We start from the raw sequence: 12,142 nt of genomic DNA, 5'->3' as shown, positions 1-12,142 counted from the left end.
CAAATGTCTCATCAACTGCTAGCATATGCTGAGCAAAAGAAAGTGTGTGGCTGTCCCATTTTTTATGCACCAAGCCCTGAGGCCAGAGGCACCACCCCTCCACTTGGAAGATTCTGAGGGTGGTGGCAGTTGTCATCCTTCTAGGGAAGGTGTGGCCTTCTAGAGCCTAATAATAGTGACAGCCATAACTGCTGCTTATGGAGGATACTCATGAGACTCATCTGCCTGGGCCTCACCCTGACACGGAGGTTCCCTGACCTCACCTTTGGCTACTCGCTCCTCCCCAGTCTGTCCCACTGGTGGACCTGATGCTGTCCTTGGCATGCTCTTACCTCACACCTGCTGTTCCAGATCCCTGGGATGCTCTTCCTCTTGGTGTGCTCATGGTTCCATCCCTGAATTCATTCAGGTCTCTCCTGAAATGTCACCTTCTCTCTAACACAGCGCCCACCCATCCATCCTCCCTCTTGATTTTTCTTTTGACCGACCACACCTGACACATGTAGTTGTTCCTTTGCCTGTTGTTTGTCTCCAGCCACCCCACGCTTGCTATGAGCTGCCCTGGAGCGGGCACTTTGATTGGTCACCACCACCTCTGCAGTGCTGACAGCAGGCTTGGACTATCCCAGGCACTGGATTAATGCACCTGTGGAGTGAGCACCTGTGAGGGCAGGGCCAAAGGACCGTTTGCCAAACCTAGATCAGGACCATGGCAGACACTGACCCTCTGAAACTGACAGGCTGGATGGATGTGGTGACCTCCAGAGGGCCCCCGCAGTGCCGGGACCCCCTTGCTCAGTCCGGGAAGGAAAAAAGGCAGGCGCCTGTACAGCTCCCTGGATCTCCTTCCTTCCTCCAGGACCCAGGTCCCAGCCCCTGGCAGGGTAAGAAATGACTCATCCTGCGCTCACTCCCGGCTCCTCCCTCTCCTGGCTCCCCCTCCACCCCTGAGGCCACCCATCCACTGCCGGCATCCACCCACCCTACACTGCTTCCTCCCTGGCCTGTTCCCCTATTTGCAGGCACCCTTGTTCCGCGCTTGCGTAGGGTTTGTCTTTCCATCTCCAGCCACACTGTCCCTTAGCAATATCATGTGAGCACACACGTGAGCCACATATGTGGCTTTACATGTTTTAGTAGCCACGTTTTAAAAATATGCTCCTGCAAGCTCAAACGGGTAAGTAGCCATCACATTTTTTTTTTTTTTTTCCTGAGATGGAGTCTTGCTCTGTCTCCCAGGCCTGGAATGCAGTGGCGCGATCTCTGCTCACTGCAAGCTCCGCCTCCCGGGTTCACGCCATTCTTCTACCTCGGCCTCCCCAGTAGCTGGGACTGCAGGCACCCGCCACCTCGCCCAGCTAATTTTTTGCATTTTTAGTGGAGACGGGGTTTCACCGTGTTAGCCAGGATGGTCTTGATCTCCTGACCTCATGATTCGCCCGCCTCAGCCTCCCAAAGTGCTGGGATTACAGGCATGAGCCATCATGTCCAGCCGCCACCACATTTTTAAAAAAGAAGCATGGAAAATGATCTTTTATATACTTTTTCTTTAACCCCATATATCCAAAATATGTATAATTTCAATATGTGATCCTGGTTAAAGTATGGAATTTTCTGCATTCTTTTCTTCTTACTAAGTCTTAGAAACTCAGTATGTATTTCACACTCACAGCACATCTCAATGTAGATTTAATCACATTTCACGCACTCAGCAGCCACAGCCAGTGGCTTCCTTACTAGACAGCACATGCCTGAAGGGCAGGGACTCAGTCTCCCCTGTTGCTCTGGGTTCCTGGGCCCAGACAAGAGCATACAGGAGCCAGAGTGGGTGCTCAGAACATGGTTATGATGAAAAAAAGTAGAATGTTGGCCAGGCGTGGTGGCTCACGCCTGTAATCCCAACACTTTGGGAGGCCAAGGCAGGCGGATCACCTGAGGTCAGGAGTTTGAGACCAGCCTGACCAACATGAGGAAACCCTATCTCTATTTAAAAAAATACAAAAATTAGCCAGGCAAGGTGGCACATGCCTGTAATCCCAGCTACTCAGGAGGCTGAGACAGGAGAATCTCTTGAACCCAGGAGGCAGAGGTTGCAGTGAGCCAAGATCGTGCCACTGCATTCCAGAATGGGTGACAGAGCGAGACTCTTTCTAAAAGAAAAAGGGAAAAGAAAGAAAAGTAGAATGTTAGCGCATGACTCAGTCACTGGGTACCCCCGGAGCAGGGATGCACAGTCCAGGTGTGCGAGGGGGTGAGTATGTGTCCCTGTGCATTTGTGAGCTTGTGAGTGCCTTTGTAGGTGTGCATGGATGAGAGAGTTCAGAGCTCTGAAATTAGATACGCTGTATCAATCCATCTCTGCCCTTTCTTTTGGAACTTGGCTGTTTTTTTCTGTGAAAATGGGGATGGGGACACCTTCTAATCACGGAGTGCGGTTGGGAAGATTCAATGAGATGGTGCACACAAAAGCAGAGGGAGTTGACTGGATAGACGCTTCCTTTCCTCCCTTCCTCCTGCCTTCCAGCTCATGCACTTGGTCATTGTGCTGTGAGTAGAGTACCCCGTACATGCCAGGCCCCATGGGCACTTGTTCACTGCTGTATTTCCAGCTCTTAACACAGTGCCTGACACATAACAGGCGCTCAGCATAAATATTTAGTGAGGGAGTGAATGAATGAGTGAATGAATGGGTATTCAGGAGATTGTAGCTGCTGCAGCCGTCAGTGCACCCAGAAACCAGAGGAAGGCTCCCTGTTGCGGGAGAGCCTGGCAGGGTGAGAGGGATGGGCGTGGCTGTGCTGTCCTGGGACCCAGGCTGTGAGCTCCATCCACCTGTGTCCCCACATCTGAGCAGCAGCGGTGTGCATTGGGTACAGCTGTGGGGACTGCTCAGCCTCCCTGCTAGAGGCAGAGATGGGTTCTTCTGAGGAGAAGATCCTGATTCCTTCCTTATCGTAACGTTTACACCGCAGAACAAGGCCTTGGGGTTCAAGATGTTTGGCATTGGAAATGGGTAAAAGGCATCACCCAAATTTATTTCTAAAATGGGCCTGGAAAAAATGTTCAGGGAAGAATTTATTTTTGCAAGTGGGCTTCTGCCAGACTCAGATTGTATCTTTTGGGAAAATGCTGTCCAGGCTAATGAGGGAGGAGAGGCATGAAGTAGGATCGTGTGTTTTACTTCGAGGCCATTGCTAAGCAGGGGTCTGGGGCTGTGAGGGTACCTGGGGGTCCAGGAGGGACTCAGGACCCAGCCCATGGAGGCTGACTGGGGCTGCAAAGGGCAGGACCTGAGCACTTTTCTCCTGTGGAGGAGCCCCCTCTCTTACTTCGAGTAACATCTCTTTTGTAAAGTCAGGTGGAAAGTGGATTACAGGCTGTTGAGTCCCATCTCCAATGCGCCAGGAAACCCTCTATTTAAGGAGCGCATGGCTCTCCATCATCTCAGACAGAACCGCTTGATGAGCCTGAATCTGGCTGTAGTGCCTCATCCTTGCCATATGAACAGTGGCCCAGGTTCTGCTAAGCAAGGATGAGCTCCCTGGGCAGAGGTCTCTCCTTTGAGGTGAGGAGCAAGCTGACCGCAGAATCCTCAGGGGCCTTAATCCCCCAAGGGCTCTACTGACACTGAAGGTGGCCCTGGCAATGCATCTACTTCATAGTAGCTCATGATTGAAAAATGCATCACAGAGGTCTGGGGAAAGCATCCCAGCAAAGGAGCCCGCCTCACTCCCCTTTGCCCTGTCCTCCCTGGGCCTCTTCTGGGTGCTGGGGGAAGGGTGGGTGCAATGCAGCCAGGGTACACAGGGAAGGCGCTATGTCCAGGTTTTTGCCCACATTAAGGGTACACCATGAATGTGCCTTTGGCTAGTAGCTTCTTGCTTGTTCACCAGGATCTGGACCCCCCAACCCTGGGAACCCCAGTCTTCACAGTGGCTGTAGCCATTTAGTCTCTACTATCCAGTGTCCTGGTGTAGCCCCAGTCACCACCTCCATCCCCCATCCCTCCCGCCCTCCTAACAGCTGTGCGTCCTCTGCATTTCCGTCCATGGTCCTGCTTTCCACCCATCCTGCTCTCCATGAAGGCAGCAAGGGGGGACTGCAAGCTATTTTCGAGATATCAAAAAGCCCAGAGGAAACCATACGTTTACCTCAATGACGTTCCCAGACTAAATAAAACATTAAGTTTATTTGCTTTGGGCTGGAGTCATATCAACCCAGTGTGGCAACTGTGGTTATCTTGACTGATCAGAAGCACTAATTGGCAGTTGGATGTCTTTGATAAACAAAACTCAAAGAAATAAATTATTATTCAATAAATGTAGTTTGTTAGGTAGTTAAAAGCCTTTAAAACATGGAATCCCTTGAGGAAAGAACTAAAAAGATTCTTTTTGTGGTGAGGGGGTGGGAACATCTGATCTGCACCAATGTGATATTTTTATTAAAAAAAAAAAAAAAAGCACACACATTTTCCACAGCCCTCTGATGCCAGATTTCTCACTGGTGAGTTTGACTTCATAGCATTCCTACAAATAATATGTTGTTCATGCCTACTTTTCCCAGAGTGTGATTCACCAAATCCTGCTAATAAGTGTTTCTTGGGAGTTCATACAAAAGGATCCATGATCAAAAATGTTTGGGCAAAACTACAAAGCAAAAGTAAACCATTTATTATGGGATTCTTCAGGTTTAATAGAGAATCTGAATCGTAAATCCACAAGAAGGAGATAGAGGATGTGGCATTCCCAGCTGCTAGCCTCAGGATCCATTTTACAAAGCAGTGTTTCAAGTAACAAGTGTTCCACCAAGCACACTTTGGAACACACAATGTTCCTGATATGATGACATAGGTGACTCAAGACCCCACTGACAGCCATAGGGACAGACAAAAATAAAGAGGAGGAAGAGGGATGGAGAGGCAGTGGAGGGGCAGAGGCGAAGGCAGGCCCCAGGACAGGGTGGACATTCCTAGCATCCCTGCAGCCAGTGCTCCCAGGACTGGACACTTGCTCCCCTGCAGAATGGAGCTGCCAACAGGTGTGAAACCGGTGTGGCTGACAGGCCATGCTATCCCAGAGACCTGTACTCAAAAGAAATAGCTCAAGTGACCCCAGAAGATTTTGCTTCATTTCATCTCCAGTCCTTATCATGTAATTGCCTGTGAAAATCGCAGGAAGTGGGAGTGTACCTTGCAAGCCACCGACTCCTCCCTTCTTCAGGCCCTCTGAATGACTCTTTCCTCTGGGGTCACACAGCACCTGCACTGGACCAGGTTGGCAGAAAAGCACACAAAGCCACCTCTTGGCTTGCCCACAGCACACACGACATGATTCTCCATGTACAGTTACGGTTGTGGCTATGTGACACGTCCAGATGTAACATGAAAAATTAAGGGACACCTCCAGATGTTCCCTCCACATACACACAATTCCAAAGAGGCAAGAACCTGAGATAGTGCAGAGAAGGCCAATATGGAAGGGGAGAGTGTCGGTGTGCTCCTCAGGAGGCCTTCTCTGAGCAGGTGCACAGACATGGGGCCGGGTCTGCTTTCTGGACCTCCTTTGCGGGGAAACAATGCAGTGCCTTCCCAGGAGAAAGGACGCAGTGCCTGGTGGGCATCTGCACAGGAAAGGAACAAGGGAAAAAGGAAAAGGACACACATTTAACTCCTGTGACACACCCGGCCCTTTCACCCATACTCTTCTTTGTTTCTTTTGAGATGGAGTCTTGCTGTGTCAACAAGCCGGAAGTGCAGTGGTGTGATCTCAGCTCACTGCAACCTCCACCTCCTGTATTCAAGTGATTCTCCTGACCCAGCCTCCCGGGTAGCTGGGTTTACAGGCACCCTCCAACACACTTGGCTAATTTTTGTATTTTTAGTAGAGACAGGGTTTCACTATGTTGGCCAGGCTGGTCTCGAACTCCTGACCTCAGGTGATCCATCTGTCTCAGTCTCCCAAAGTGCTAGGATTACAGGCGTGAGCCACTGCACCCGGCCCCCATATTCTTTTATTTCGAACTCATAGATGCCCAGGAAAGTAGCTTCATTACCCGCATTTTACAGATGAGAAACCAAGGCTCAGCAAGATCCATGGATAATTAGTAAGGGTCTGTCTGGCTCCAAGCTCCACAGCTGCCCCCTATGCTATTCTGGCTCTACGAAATCGGGAGACCTGATTTGCTTTAAGGAAGGTGGATTCCTGGCCAAGAATTCTGTGAGAAGACCCGGGAGACACAGCTGAGAAGCTGAGGAGGGCTGTTTCAGGAGGAAGCTGAGAAGCGCCTCTGTGGTCCTGGCTTCCCCGGTGTCCAAATCAGAGCGAATGAGGCAATGGCAGAACAAACAGGCAGGTGCAGGCTGATGGCCCCCAAGGCTCTGGCTAGAGAAGAGGCAATGCCACTGACTCTTCGGGTTTTGCCATTTGAACTTGCACAGGCTCTGCAATGATGTGTTTCGGAAATAGTTGAAAAGCTTCAGCAGGAAGAATCTAGAAATTATTTCCGCTAGTGTTTTCTATTTGTGTGGAATTTTTCCCTTTGTATGGCAAATTCGTATCCATACTCTCTTCTTATTCATGTGAACAGCCCTGGAGGTGAGGAGTAGGTAAGTAAGTAATTAGCGTTTCCATCTGACAGAGAAGCAAACTGTGGTGCAGGAAGCAGGGGAAAGACATCATTTATGCTTGACAACTGGCTGATGGACAGAACTCTTACTTTCCCATCTTTGTAATGCAGGGCAATAAATATCTAGTCTAGAAACAACTCTAAGATGAACCACTCAGTGACCTGAATAGCTGAGCCCAGTTAACATCTGTGGTGAAACTAGGACTCCAGGCTCCCGGCACCAGAGTCTCAGTTTCTTGTCCTCCTGCCATCCCGTTTCTAGACTTAACATAAGAAGTCACCTTCCGGCCGGGCGCGGTGGCTCAAGCCTGTAATCCCAGCACTTTGGGAGGCCGAGACGGGCGGATCACGAGGTCAGGAGATCGAGACCATCCTGGCTAACACAGTGAAACCCCGTCTCTAAAAAAAAATACAAAAAACTAGCCGGGCGAGGTAGCGGACGCCTGTAGTCCCAGCTACTCAGGAGGCTGAGGCAGGAGAATGGCTTAAACCCGGGAGGCGGAGCTTGCAGTGAGCTGAGATCCAGCCACTGCACTCCAGCCTGGGCGACAGAGCGAGACTCCATCTCAACAAAAAAAAAAAAAAAAAAAAAAAAAAAAAGAAGTCACCTTCCATAGCTTCCAAAGGCTTTCCACCCCACAGTGGTGTCCTGTCTTTGGAAACGCTTTTTGGTGTACTGAGAGATGATCACCAAGCGTCACACTGACCAGGATTCAGTGACTTCATGCGCAAGCTATCTTCCTCCCAGGCAGTTTCCGGAATTTACCCAGAGGTCTTGTGGAACCACATGCAGATGACTGTTTAGTAAATTGACCCTGGCGTTAATGGTAAATTTGATGCCAGCACTTCTTCCCAGTGACCTTATTTGTTGAGTCAGACTTAATTCAATCACAATCTTTCTGAGATCAAGGATCCAAGTCCCTGGGTGGTGTGTCTCTGAGGCATTCTCAGACTGGGTACTACAACTCAATTGCCTTAAGTGATGGGAAAAAATTCTGCCAATCATCAGTTTGGCTGCCTTTATTATTATTATTATTATTATTATTATTATTATTATTTTTACACAGTGAACTCAACCAGGTACTTTGAAAAGCAGACATTAATTTATCATTAGTTTTCTATGAGTATTGTCATCAAACATTGGTAGGATTGAGTAAAACTGAAATTCATCTTAAGGGGAAAACATTCTAAAATCTCTGATAGGGACAAGCAGCCAGTTTAGGGCAATTGAATTCTGGAGCTCAGTGATTTCCATTTGTTATTGACACAACTTCTATTCTGTGAGAATAGAAAAGGGCTGATTATGAAGTTCCTTATTAGGTCATGTCAGTGACAGAGACGACTGGCATTTTAAGACACAAGAAGAGAGAGTTATAGAGTTAACAAGTCATGAATATAAGGAAAAAAGAAACAAGATAGGTTAAAATAAATAAGCATGTTGGAGCCCACATCAAGTAAACAACTCTTTTTAATTAAGAAAGAAATTTAAAGCATGAAAGAAAAGAAAAGGGGCTTAAAGGCAATTTCTGTTAGTGTGAGGTATTTTCAGGAAAGAATTAGGGCAACCAAGGATTATTATTTTTTTAAGCTTTTGATTGAAATCTCAGACTTTCATCCCTTCTGCAGTTAGAAAACCAAGAGACCAGGGGCTCAACCTCCAAGGAGAGGAAACTAAAGGCTGAAAATACGCTAAGACTATAGAGATTCGGGGCGGGGGGTGGGGGGGCGGTGGTCAGTAGGAGGGAAGCGGCTGCTCAACCAATCTTCTGAGTAACTGGGTTTTTCCTGCCTGGCTTTCTGTCTTGGCCACACAGAACATCAGATCACGTCTGACTCCACACCTGCCCTTCCAGGCTTCCTGCCAGAGCTGTACCCTCCCAGCGGGCCAGCCTCAAGCCCTCCCTCCCGCAGGCTCCCTGGAGCTCTCCTCCCTGCAGCTGCCAGAGGCTGTTGTCTCATGACCACGTGTGGCTCTGCCTCCTGGTAAGAGCGCAGACTCCTTAGGGCAGAGTCCGTTTCTTATTGCTTTTTTTTTTTTTTTTTTTTTTTTTGAGAAGGAGTCTTCCTCTGTCACCAGGCTGGAGTGCAGTGGCGCGATCTTGGCTCACTGTAGCCTCCACCTCCCGGGTTCAAGCGATTCTCCTGCCTCAGCCTCCCAAGTAGCTGGGATTACAGGCACCCAAGGATAGTTTTTGTATTTTTAGTAGAGACGGGGTTTCACCATGTTGGCCAGGCTGGTCTCGAACTCCTGACCTCGTGATTCGCCCACCTCGGCCTCCCAAAGTGCTGGGATTACAGGCATGAGCCACCGCGCCCGCCCCATTTCTTATTCTTTACAGACATCCCACATACAAGACTGCTGAACTTGGCTTCTGAACAATACAGGTAGTTCAGCTCCTTGCCAGATGAAAAGAATTCACTAAAATCTCAAACATTAAAAAAAAAAATCTGTTTTCCCATTGGGGGAAAAAAATCTCTTGGCTGCATAGGGGTCCTTTATTAAGTCCACACCATATAATATTACACAACCATTAAAGAGAACGAGTAGGGACCCGGACCGAGGCGGAGGCCAGGGCAGCGCGTCCCGTAGCGGAGTCCGCGCTCACTGCCGCCATGCGGAGACAAAGATGTGGACCCCGCGCCCCCGCGCCACACGCCAGCACTGTGGTCTACCTGACGAAGGCCTTCAACCTCCTCGTGGACCGACCCGTGACCCTCGTGAGAGTTCCCAGAGTGGCAGCACGCAAAGAACAGGTATTACTACTACCACCGGCAGTACCGCCGCGTGCCGGACATCACCCAGCGCAAGGAGGACATCTTGTGCATATATGAAGCCGAATGCAGCGGAGGAGGGACTACAAAGTCGATCAAGAAATCGTCAGTATTATCCAGGAGCGGCTCAAGGCCTGTCAGTAGAGCGAAGGAGAGAACAACAGGCAGAACTGGGCCAAGGAAGTGCAGCAGTTCACCCAGGTGGCCCAGGCCTACCAGGACCGCTAACAGGCCTTGGGGGCCCGCTATTCTGCCAGGAAGTGCCGGGCCAAACAGAAGCAGAGGATGCTGGGAGAGAGAACAGCTGCAAAAGCGGCCACTGCTGCTGCCTCCCCTCCTGAGGCAGCTGTAGGTGCCCCTGCTGTGTGGCTCTGCTTGACTGTCGCTGTGTTGCTGAAATAAAACCCTGCAACCTGAAAAAAAAAAAAAAAAAAGAAAGAAAGAAAGAAAGAAAAAAAATGAGTAAGAGGTGGGGCACGGTGGCCCAGGCCTGTAATCCCAGCACTTTCGGAGGCTGAGGCAGGTGGATCTCTTGAGCTTTGGAGTTTAAGACCAGCCTAGGCAACATGTCGAAACCCCATCTCTACAAAAAATACGAAAATTAGCCAGGTTCAGTGGTGCATGCCTGTAGTCCCATCTACTCGAGAGGCTGAGGTGAAAGGATCGATTGAGTCTTGGAGGCCAGGCTGCAGTAAGCTGTGACTGTACCACCGCACTCCAACCTGGGCAAGGAAGTGAGACCCTGTCTCAAAAAAAAAAAAAAAAAAAAAAAAAAAAAAAAAAAAAAAGAATAAGATGGATATCTACTCATCTGAGGGGATTTTCACAGTGTATTGTTAGGTGAGCAAAACAAATAGCAGATAATTGTATATGGTATGATCCAATTTTTGTAAAATAGTGACAAAAAGGAATGACAACCTTTGTGTGTGAATATGTTAGAATGAATAAGGAGAAAAGTCGTTTTCAATAGCTGGTACCCAGGCTCCAGGCACAGGGAAAGGGAATGAAAGGATGTAAGAAAAAAGCAGTTTTAAAGAAAGCACTTACAAATAAGCACAAAAATGTATGCATCTGTGTAGTTATTGCAGGTTATCATGTAAAAGTAAAATTAAAACATACACAAACCCTTAAAGGTCAACCTCAGAGTTTTAAAGTAATTGTGATACAAACACTTTGAAATTTCTCCTGCCCATAAATGAAGACAGAGGGATGTGAGGGGAGGAGGGACCTGAGGAGGGGAAGGATAAGAGCAGGGGAGGGACCTGAAGGGGGAGCGGCCTGAGAGGGGGAGGGACACAAGGGAAGGAGGGACCCGAGGGGGAGAGGGACAGGAGAGGGGTAGGGACACGAGGTGGGGAGGGACCTGGGTGGGGAAGGGACCTGAGGGGGAAGGGACATGAGGGGGGGAGAGACACCGTGGTGGAGGAACACAAGGTGGGGAGGGATAGGAGGTTGGGAGGGACTTGACGGGGAGGAAGACTTGAGGTGGGGAGGGACCTGAGATGCGGAGAGACAGGAGCACGGGAGGGACCTGTGGGGGGAGGGACACAAGGAGAGGAGGGACACAATGGGGGGGAGGGACACAAGGGGAGAGGGATATGAGTGGGGAAGGGACAGGAAGTGGGGAGGGACCTGAGGCGGGAGGTGGGGGGGACCTGAGGGGAGAGTTCTGACTGAGGAGGAGCACAGAGCCCCCAGGACAGTTAAAGACAGAAAACAGGTTTTCTCCTTTTCCTTCCTCCTCCTCCCTTTTCTCTTCACCTCCTCCTCCCCTCCTTCCTTTCTCCCCCTCTGCACCCTCCCCTCCTCTTCCTGCCTTCTTCCTCTCCCTCCTCCTCCTCCAGGAAACTGCCTGGCTGAGTGGGATCTGTTCTTCACCCAGGGCGTGTCTGTCTCCAGAGAGCTGGTGAGCCTCTAGGGAGAGGGCAGGCCGGGTCTCACTCCTCCTCCTGCCCATCCCAGGATCCGTGAGATAAGTGACTCATCCAAGGTCACAAAATTTATTACCCCAAAAAACAGGCCTAAGATCCCACTCCTCCAACCCAAAGGCCCCAAGCCACCAAATCAGGTGGCTGGAAGACATCAACGTGGGCAGATGTTCTGACTGCTCAGAAACCCCTGCGGCAGGAATTGCTCTGCAGGCTTCTCATAAAGGGAAGGCACCTCCAGCCCCGCCTCCCTGCGAGCCCATTGCTGAGTTTTCATTTTCCTGCTGGGAGGGCTCAGGGAGCATAGAGTCCTGGCACTTTGTGCCTCAGAGACGCTTCCAAACAAGCTGCCTGGTCCTTTGACCACATGGTGGGCTGTCCAAGAACACTGGTTGGCTTCCTCTGCCTCTCCGTACCCTTCCTCTGGACCACAGTGTGCCTCCCCAAGGGCTACTAGGATAGAGGGTGCCTGGTGGTGGGCGGGTACCCTGCCAAGGCCTGCTCCCCCCCCACCGCGGCCTCTGCCTGCGAAAACTCAAAGGGGTTACAGGAGTCTGCAGGGGTCCCCAGAAGAGTCTCCAACACCCGTTCCCCATGCTCTCAAGCTCAGTGGATGCCCCCTTTCTATTTATTTGCACGAGCTAGAAACTTGGGGCTCAATCCTGACAATTCCTTCTCTTTCATCTCATGGGAATTCATGGCCAAGCCTTGCCCTTTTCATCTCCCAAATGCCCCTTAAGCCCAATCCCTCTGCCACCATCCCTGTCCAAGTTGCCCCCATCTGCTGGCTGGACCCCTGCAGGGACCCCAGTTGCACC

General features: G+C 50.1%; 1 pseudogene; it reads left to right on the top strand.

Moving 5' to 3' along the window:
- The first annotated feature begins 2,193 nt into the window (after window positions 1-2,193).
- On the top strand, window positions 2,194-11,687 carry LOC104670924 (annotated as a pseudogene).
- The last annotated feature ends 455 nt before the right edge of the window (window positions 11,688-12,142 follow it).

This window comes from Rhinopithecus roxellana, chromosome 5 (assembly GCF_007565055.1).
Source record: "Rhinopithecus roxellana isolate Shanxi Qingling chromosome 5, ASM756505v1, whole genome shotgun sequence".
Taxonomy (NCBI): domain Eukaryota; kingdom Metazoa; phylum Chordata; class Mammalia; order Primates; family Cercopithecidae; genus Rhinopithecus; species Rhinopithecus roxellana.
This window is presented reverse-complemented; position numbering and strand designations above follow the sequence as displayed.